We start from the raw sequence: 9,699 nt of genomic DNA on the forward strand, positions 1-9,699 counted from the left end.
TTATGCAATTGTTCTCCATCTCACTGAGAGGAGCAAAAATTAAAGTATTTACATGGATTAGAAGTTTGTACATGATTTGACGTTGTGTTACTTGTGTAAAATCCAACTACACTCCCACAGGATCTCTCATGTCTACGTTAGCTACAATAGTTACACTTTTACACAAAAGCTTTTTCACTGGCTGTTTTCTTTGCTTGAAATGTCCTTCCTCCATGTATTTAATGGCTCATCCCATCATCTCCTCAAGTCTTTTCACAAATATCACCTTCCAAGGTTGGCTTATCCTGACCGTTTTTTAAAAAAAAAAATTCCAATCTCTCATCACTCCAGATCTTTCTTAACTTACTCTAATGTTTTTCATAGCTTTATCATTTTCCTACATGTAGTATATCTTAGTTATTTATTTTATTTATTGTTTGTACAATTATCCAACCATATAAGTTCTATGAGGGCAAAGACATTTGTCTCTTTGTCTACAACAGCATTTTTAGGGCCAGTAGTAGTACCTGGAAGTTAGGTATTACTTATCAAATATTCGGTCCATTTGCCAAATAGACTGAAAATCAAAATAAGGTGGGTTCTAGACATGGAGGCCTCTGGCTCATCAAGCTTCAGATTCTTTCCCTCTATTTTCTCTGCCATCCTCAGTGTCCCACCAGACTGGTCCCAAGATGTCTGTAGCAATTTCAGGCCTCATATCTAGGCATGGTGGTATTTAGGCAGAAAAGAAAAATCTCTTCCAGTGTCCCTTTTTTGTGAGACAGAAAGCTGTGACATGATGCTTTCCAGAAGATATACACCCCCATCGTCCCCAGTATATGGGACTGAATTTGGTCACATGGCCAATTCGAAACCAGTGATTATCAAAATATTAGATTTGTTGTGACTGGTTTAGATGAATACAACATCAAATGGATGTAGAGTCACCACAATGTCCCCCTGAAACACATCAGTGCACTGGTGTGATAGGACGTATGTGTGCGTGTGAGTGTTTGTGTACCTGCTTGGGAGATGCATTCTGGTACTCAGTTCTTGCAGAGTGAAAAGAAACAAATTAATGTAATTTAGGATCCAGAAGATGGGGGAAGAGTAGACATCTTGCATGAAAACTCTCTCTGTCAAGGCATGAAGCTAACATCATCCGGTATGTGCATCTCACACTGAGTAATACTTTAACAAGGAGGCCAGAAATAATCCCAGTCACTTGGTAGAGACAATTTTTACACAGTGCTTAGATAGGCATTAAAAGTATTTCTTTTCAGGGGCGCCTGGGTCACTCAGTCGGTTGATAGTCCCACTTCAGCTCAGGTCATGATCTCATGGCTCATGAGTTCGAGCCCTGTGTCGGGCTCTGTGCTGACAGCTAAGAGCCTGGATCCTGCTTCAGATTCTGTCTCTCTCTGTCTCTCTCTGTCTCTCTCTCTCTCTCTGCCCCCCTCCCACTCGCACTCTGACTCTCTCTCTCTCTCAAAAATAATAAATAAACATTTTAAAAAATTTTTAAAAAAAGCATTTCCTTTCATGGATGACCAACCACTCCTCCTGACTGACACATTCTTCATGTAGCCATATAAATACCTTTATTCAATTTTTGGTGTTTCTCTGAGCTTGGACCTTCCTAATCTATTTTTTAAATTTTTGGTTTCAATTTTGAAATACCATATACACAAAAAAGTGCATAGAATATATATTCAGATATCGATGATGAACAATATAAAGTGAAAACCTATGTAATCACCACCCAAACCAATAAAATCATATATTATTATGCCCCCAGAGTGCATGATGCTCCCCTCCCTCACTACAGCTTTTTAACTCCTGAGCGAGATATCTACCACCCTGACAAATGTTCAGTATCTCTTCCTTGCTGCTTATTGTAGCTTCACCATCTTTATAAACAATGCTAAAATATCTAGTTGAGTTATTTTCAGCTTTATGGCATCACATCTCTGCTTTGAGTTTTTACTGTACAGTTAGCAAACCACCCTTTTTAAGCTTGTTTTTAGAGACTCCTTAAATGTTTAAAGGCACTCCCTCTTCCCAGGTTAGAGAGAAATCCTCTTCCCAGGTAGGTACTTGGGGACCTACTATGTGCTTAGAAGCAAACTAGATGCCAGGGTAAACATGAGGCCAACTGGTATTCTTTACCTTAAGTGATAAGATGGTCTGTTTGGAAGGTGGTGGTTAATTGATAGTCTACATTGTTAGGACTGAAGACAGCTCAGGATAGTAGTAAGAGCATGTGTATTGTGGTGAGATAGCCTATGTGCCACTTCTTACTGGCTTTGTGTCTGGGGCAAGTCTCTACCTCTCTGAACCTGTGTATTTAATCCTTAAAGAGACAGAGATATTTAAAACCTGCTCCCAGGGTTGTCAAGTACGGTACTTTGTAGGCTGCCAATAAATGGTAGATCCTGTTACTGTAATACATTGTACTAGTCAGAAGGAAGGGTCTCTCCCTGAAAAATAATTCAGCTCTCCCTGAACAATGTGGAAGGCATATATACAAGTCTAGTGAGTTTAGTACATGCTAGATGTTAATGTGAGGATTTCTTGACCCCCAACAACACACTTAGGCAGCTAAGTGGAGTGGTAAGAGGCTAGGCATTAAGATCAGAAGTGCTGGGATTAATAATTCCAATCGTGATGAAAGCTACCTTTTACTGAGCTCTAAATGCCCCAGGAGCCCATAGAGTCTGACTGCTGGTGGGCACCTCAGTGACATGGTTAGATCTGAGTACTTGGAACCAGAAATGTTAGGTTAATGATGTACTTTTCAGACTTTTTTTTTTTTAAATCAAAAATAGTAGAGAGATTTAATTTTTATTGAGTATTCCCTAGGTCTAAAATACTGCGCAAAACATATTGTATGTATCATTTCATGTAATTGCAATTGGTCAATGATTATCCCTATTTACAGGTCAAAAACTTTGAATCAGAGATCAAGTAACATTTCTGTGATCATAGAGTTAATAAATGAAGGAGCCAGGCGTTTATTTATCCCATCGGTATTCAGAACCCACATACTTTTTGTGGGGGAGATACATTTTAGTTTGAAATAATTACAAACTTACAAAACATTGAAATAATAGGCCAGGAAACTCCTGTTTTTACTTGACCCAAATACCTCAATTGTTAATATTTTGCATATTTTTTATCTTTCACTATCTTTCTCACTCCCTGTCTTTCACTCTCTTTTTCCCCTCCTCTTTTTCTTCTCCTTGCACACACTACACAAAGATACACATACATACAAATTTTTCTAATCTCTTTGACAGTAAGCTATAGATACATTAAATATTTAGTATTCTAAATACTTTAGAACAAGGACATCCTTTGGCATAAACACACTACAATTATGAAAATCAACACATGAACATTGGTTATATATCTGTATTATACATCTCATTATAGACCTTATTCAAATATGACCAATTATCTCAATAATGCTATTTGCAGAAAATTTTATAAATTTTATAGTTTGTCCATTCTTCTCTCCAGTCTACTATCATGCATTTTATTTCATTGTTATTACACTTTATTCTTAATCCCTCTGGAATAAGTCCTCAAACTTACTGTCTCGCACAACCGTAACAATTTTGAGAAGTATGAACCATTTACTAGAGTGCCCCTCAACTTGGGTTTACCTGATTCTGTGCTTATGGTTAGATTCCACGTATGCATTTCTGCCAGGAATACCACAAAGTGATACTATATCCTTCTCAGTGCATTATATAAGTTGGCACCTGATATCCATTTATTCTGTAATTGGCGATATTAAATTTGATCTCTTGGTTAAGGTAGTATTCATCAGATTACTCTAATGTAAAGTTAATATTTTCCCATTGTTCACTTAAATGTTTTGTGTGGAGATACTTGAAGGCTATGGTAATATTGTGTTCTATGACCCATTGACGATTCTTGACTGAATCCATTAATATATGATGGTGTAAAAAGTGTGTGTTCCCAACTCCAGTATTTCCCCCCCCCCATTTTACTGGTGAGGATTCTTCTGCAACGAAGAGCTGTTCTCTCTCCCTCATTTATTAATTATTCATGTCTTCATATGTTTCAGTATTGGTTCATGGATATATATTTTATTCAGTGTATAATAACCCATTACAATCATGATTTGTTTTGATGCTCGAATTTCCCCAGGTTTGGCCAGTGAAAGCCCCTTGATTCCTGCTCCTGTGTCTTCTTGATATGTGTCTATTTTTCTTTGAAACCGTTTTTGGTGCAGCGAGATGTTCCTGCCTCTTTTTGTACTTCTGCTGTGCCAGCCCTGGAATCAGCCATTTTTCTGAGGAGACCAGGTTTCTTTTAGTATAGAATGGTATTTAGAATTGAGCCTGCACTTTGAACCACCATTTTCTACTGGAACTATAACTTGACAATTCCCTACATTTACCTTAACTTCAGTTACCCAATATGTAGAATTGGCATAAAAAATAGGAATTTCTTAATGGGTATGTGGCAAGGTTTAGACATAGTAAAGAAAGCATTTAGGACTGTGCTTGGCACATGGGTAATGTTTCATTTATTTATTACGTTATTTTTAAGTTTATTTATTTATTTTGAGAGAGACAGACAGACAGACAGAGACAGAGCATGAGCAGGGGAGGGGAAGAGACAGATGGAGAGAGAGAGAGAGAGAGAGAGAGAGAGAGAGAGAGAGAGAATCCCAAGCAGGCTCCACACCATCAGCACAGAGCCCGATGTGGGGCTGAAACCTATGAACTGTGGGATCATGACTGGAGCGAACCAAAGAGTCGGATGCTCATCTGACTGAGCCACTCGGGAGCCCCACATGGGTAATGTTTTAAAATGGGACATGTTGAGCATCACAATGAATAATAATAATAATGGATTATAAACCAATGAATAAAATAGGAATCTATAAGTATATTTGAAAACAAGCGGTAGCTGATATTATCATTATTTTTTTAGTTATTATTATCAAATACTCTGGATGTTGATAAGATCCACCTCTGGCAAAAAACCTCAGGATTCCAGTATTTGTCTTGTGAAATCCAGGCCAGATCAAGCATTGCAGAGCCTGCAAGAATAGAAACATGAAGAATGATTCCAGAAGGATGCCTCAGGACTTGATGACTGAGGCTTCAGTATTAGAGACAAACAACATGAAATGAAGAATATCAACCACTCCTAGAGCCTGATACTAGAACCCAGTACTTTCCTTGTCATGGTCCTAACAGCACCGCGTTATAAGCAGACAGGTATTTATCTGCCCGTTCATTCACCTGTGGCCTCATAGAAGTAACTTGTTTATGACTTATCCTTGACCCCCAAAATCAGTGCCTATCAGTATAGGAGACATCCAAGAAGTGTGTGCTGAATAAATGAGTAAATGAATGAATGAATGAATGTGTTGAGCAGTTTCTAATAGCTCGTCACGATAACTAACAAGAGGAGGAGATAAAGGCTGACCTATTCCATACTGGTCTGAGTCTAGAAGCCTGAAGCCTTAGTTGTATTGCCTCTTTGGATGATAGGCGTTCCCAGAAAGATAACCCTCCCCAGTTTCCATGTTTCCCAGAGTTGAAGTGGAAGCCCCATATGCACCAGACTGTGTATCCTAGACTGGTTCAAGGGACAGATAATTAATTCATTAAATATTTATGGATGATCATTTACTATAGGTCTTTCAGGGTTTGGGGGTACAGCTGAGAGCACAATAGTCAGATCCCCTGCTTTCATCAATATTTGGTTCTAGGGGGAGAGACAATGAACAAAGGGACTCATAAAATTTAGAATGGTGGAGAAATTAAAGCTTGATTAACAAATAGAGAATCATCCAGCATGTGTGTGTACAGAAGAAAGAGTGAATGTGGAGGTGAGAACTTGCTGGTTTCAGGGAACTTGGAGTAGTTTGTAATGGCTGGAAGTAGAGTAGGATACAGGCTGAGGGTTCAGGCAGGAAATTAGAAAGTAGAATCCACAAGAAAATGTCACTTAACTTCTCTGGGCCTAGTGGTTTTGACAAGAAAAGAGGGTTTTAAACATCTGAGAAAATGTGTGACAAATGTGTAAAGCTCCAATCTAAAATCATTAATGTTCTTTTCTGTTTTTAAACAATAATGACAATAATTATAGCTGGTAGTTTTGAGTATTGCTATTTGTTAGGCACTGTGCTAGTTGTTTTACATATTTATTTATTCCTCTATGAGGAACATTAGTGGGGATTTTCATACTTTACAATGTTGGATAGCAGTAGATGGCAGGTATTAGGATTAAATCCTGTCTAATTTCAAAGAGCTTGTTCTTTTGTTTGAACATTCTTTTTTCTATTTTCTTTATATATATATATATATATATATATATATATATATATATATTTTTTTTTAAGTTTATTTAATTTGAGAAAGACAGAGACAGCACATGCCAGTGAGGGGCAGCGAGAGAAGGAGAGAGATACCCAAGCAGGCTCCATGATGTCAGCTTAGAACCTGATGTGGGGCTTGAACTTATGAAACGTGAGATCTCGACCTGAGCTGAAACCGAGAATTGGACGCTCAACCAACTGAGCCACCCAGGCACCCTTTTCTATTTTCTAAAAGTGGCACTCAGGCAAGAGGTGGAAACCAAGAACAATTGAATGGTACACAAAATGGCTATTAGGAAGATTAAATGACACAGCATTTACAGAATGCTTAGTAAAAGGGAAATCAGTTACATGTATTACTTATATTTTATTCTTAATTTTAAACTTTTATAATTTTTTATTTCATGGAGTTAAATTTTTTATCCCTCATGATTTTATTTATAATAATTTCTATTAAGCCTAAAGAAGTTGAATTATGCTTAATGAAATATATGGTATGTTTTGGGACAAAAATTTAAATGTCTAAGACGGTGGTATTTACAGAACGTTATAGGATGAAGACCTCGGATGATGTCATGTGCCATTCCCATTAATAAAGAGAAGTTCTTCCTGAACCCATCTTCCTCAATGTGGAAACCCTTGAGAGGTGCTGATTGTGCACTAGTGAGAATACCAGGTATAAATGGATATGTGTGTTTGTGATGGTGGTTTTAGTATATGAACATGAATTCTTAGATTCTCCTCCCTTCTAAAGGTAGAAAAGGTGGAGCTTAATCCCCTCCCTCTTGACTGTGAGATGGACTTAGTGACTTGCTTCTAAGAAATAAAATGAAGTGGAAGTGATGGTGTGCAACTTTAGGGATTGAGTCCTTCCTCACTTGGATCTGAAGGAAGCTGAGGGAAGCCAACTGCCATGTCATGAGGATACCCACCAGCCCTGTGGAGAGGCTCACCTGGTATGGAACTGAGGCCTCCTGCCAACAGCCCTGTGAGGCAGTCATGTTGTAAGTGGACCATCCAGCCCCACTCAAGTCCTCAGATGACCACCGGTCTGACTGACTTCTTGAAAGAAACCTCATGAGGCACACTGAGCCAGAACTGCCAGCTGAGCCATTCCTAGATATTTGATCTGCAGAAACTGGGTAAGATAGTAAATGCTCAAAAGATAATAAGCTTCTACATTTTGGGGGTAATTTTCTACACAGCATAGATAACTACTATACTGTGTGTTCATGGATGAATAAGAGAACAGTGTGAAGTACCCTTTCTAGACTTGATACTATTCACCTGGTGAAAGTCTATTATCTTGACTCAAGAGCTATGGCCACATTGCAGTAAGTCGCTATTGATAAAATCATTTCTGTCTTCCTGCCAGTTGCTGCTTTTTATGTCACAAGCATGTCAGGGTCTGTCCTACCGCTTAGCATAATTGCCTAGAATGTCTGTGATGAAGTTTGAGTTCAGTTTCAGTGAGATAGTTAGTAAGAGAAGGCTGTTAGTCTGGCTGTGGAGAAGCCCCAAAGAGTGATGTCTGCACAATACACTGTCTGGGTTTTGATTTGTTCTTTGTCCTAAAGAGTCAGAAACTATTTTATCAGAACATTTAGAACTCATAGACAATTGGCAGACTTGGGGGCCACACTATACAAACCATATTCATATTAGACTAATGTATAAATAAGAAAGCTTCTCTAAATTTACTATGTGCAGAGTAGAATTCTGGTGCTCTCATCCAGAGTTCCTCCTTTCTCTGAATGATAGCTTGGAGGCCATATTAGCAAATCAGAAGGTGGTTCAGTTAAGCTTGCAATTGAACCAAAAGTGGTGAGTCTTGAGGTACTGTAAGTCTTGATAGATAAACTGATACTACCTTGCCACATGTTGACTTAAGTAGTTTAACTCTCTGGGGGTATCTTATTACCAAGTCTTTAGGAGGTATCTCACTGTTGTCTTCACACATTACTGGTGTTGACCTTCCTTTCATAGTCTTCTTTAGGTCGTGGTAGGTTGGCAAGGTTATCTTCAGGAAATCCAGCTGTGGTATCTGGGGCTGTGGTTGCTCAGTCTGCACCCCATGAAGGCAATCTGCACCACAGATCACTGTATTCTCAAGGATGACCTCAAATGTATTCAGGTTGCAACAAGTCCCAATGATGCAACCACTTCTCAATATTACCTTTCTGCCCACACTGGCTTTTGATTCAATAACATTATTATCTTCCATTTTCATGGCTTGGGAATAACAGCCAATTTCAAACACATTATTAGTGCCAGTGATCATAGATATTTTAGTTCCAGATCTTCAGCATTAGGGGTGATATTATCAGGTTGAGCATTTATGATAAGCACCTACCTGTTCTTCTATTAGGTAACCCTCACCAATAACTATTGGCCTGGCTTCTGCAATAATTTGTGCTTTAGAGTGGATCACTGTCCTAGGTCCTATAGTTACATCACCCACATTTCACTTTCTACACACACAACTACTCTAAGGGCAACCTTTACACTCTTTTCAGCCTCCTCCACCATAGTTTGGCCCCTGTCTCTTATGGAATTAATTTTTGAAAATATTTTCCATAGCATATAATGCTAGTTTTGTATTTTCAATAGTGATAGGAAATTTCCTTTACATTGAGTTTGACTAAAAGATGATAGAATATAAATGGATGTATTAAGAAATACTAACACGAGGGGTGCCTGGCTGGCTCAGTCGGTTAGGTGTCTGACTTCCGCTCAGGTCATGATTTCACGGTTTGTGAATTCGAGCCCCGTCTCAGTGTCTGTACTGACAGCTCAGAGCCTGGATCCTGCTTTGTATTCTGTGTCTCCTTCTCTCTCTGCCCCTCCCCCACTTGTGTTCTGTCTCTCTCTCTCTGTCTCTCAAAAATAAATAACTGTAAAAATTAAAAAAAAGAAATACTAACATGGGCTTTGAATATATCTTTTAAGTCCTGGAGTTATATCACATGAATGATTGAGGTGTTGTTGAAAACATTGTTCTAAGTCAGGCTTTATAATGAGAAGTTTACTAGATAGCAGGTGGGGCTGCTAACAAATTTTTTTGTTAGAGATTCTCCCAGAAAGCCTCACAGTACCCTCGAAGTTTGCTTGAAAAGAAATCATGCCTCCAAAAATATCATCCACTATATTAAGTCCCTATTACAAGTGCACATTTTCCCTCTCTGTGTTGTCTATAAAATATTAATTTATTATAACATCAAATAGTTCTGCCCACCATATTTCCATAGGTGTTCTGGACCCTGGATATGCAAAGATGAATGAAACATTGTTTGTCATAATCTTGGATTTCACAACTTTGTGTTGGAAGCAGACAAATAAAAATAAACTTGTGT

At 38.3% G+C, this 9,699-nt stretch overlaps 1 pseudogene; it reads right to left on the minus strand.

The window, feature by feature from the left end:
* Positions 1-6,848: 6,848 nt before the first annotated feature.
* LOC123594525 lies at positions 6,849-9,031 on the minus strand (annotated as a pseudogene).
* Positions 9,032-9,699: the final 668 nt, after the last annotated feature.

Source organism: Leopardus geoffroyi, chromosome X (genome assembly GCF_018350155.1).
Source record: "Leopardus geoffroyi isolate Oge1 chromosome X, O.geoffroyi_Oge1_pat1.0, whole genome shotgun sequence".
NCBI classification, from domain to species: domain Eukaryota; kingdom Metazoa; phylum Chordata; class Mammalia; order Carnivora; family Felidae; genus Leopardus; species Leopardus geoffroyi.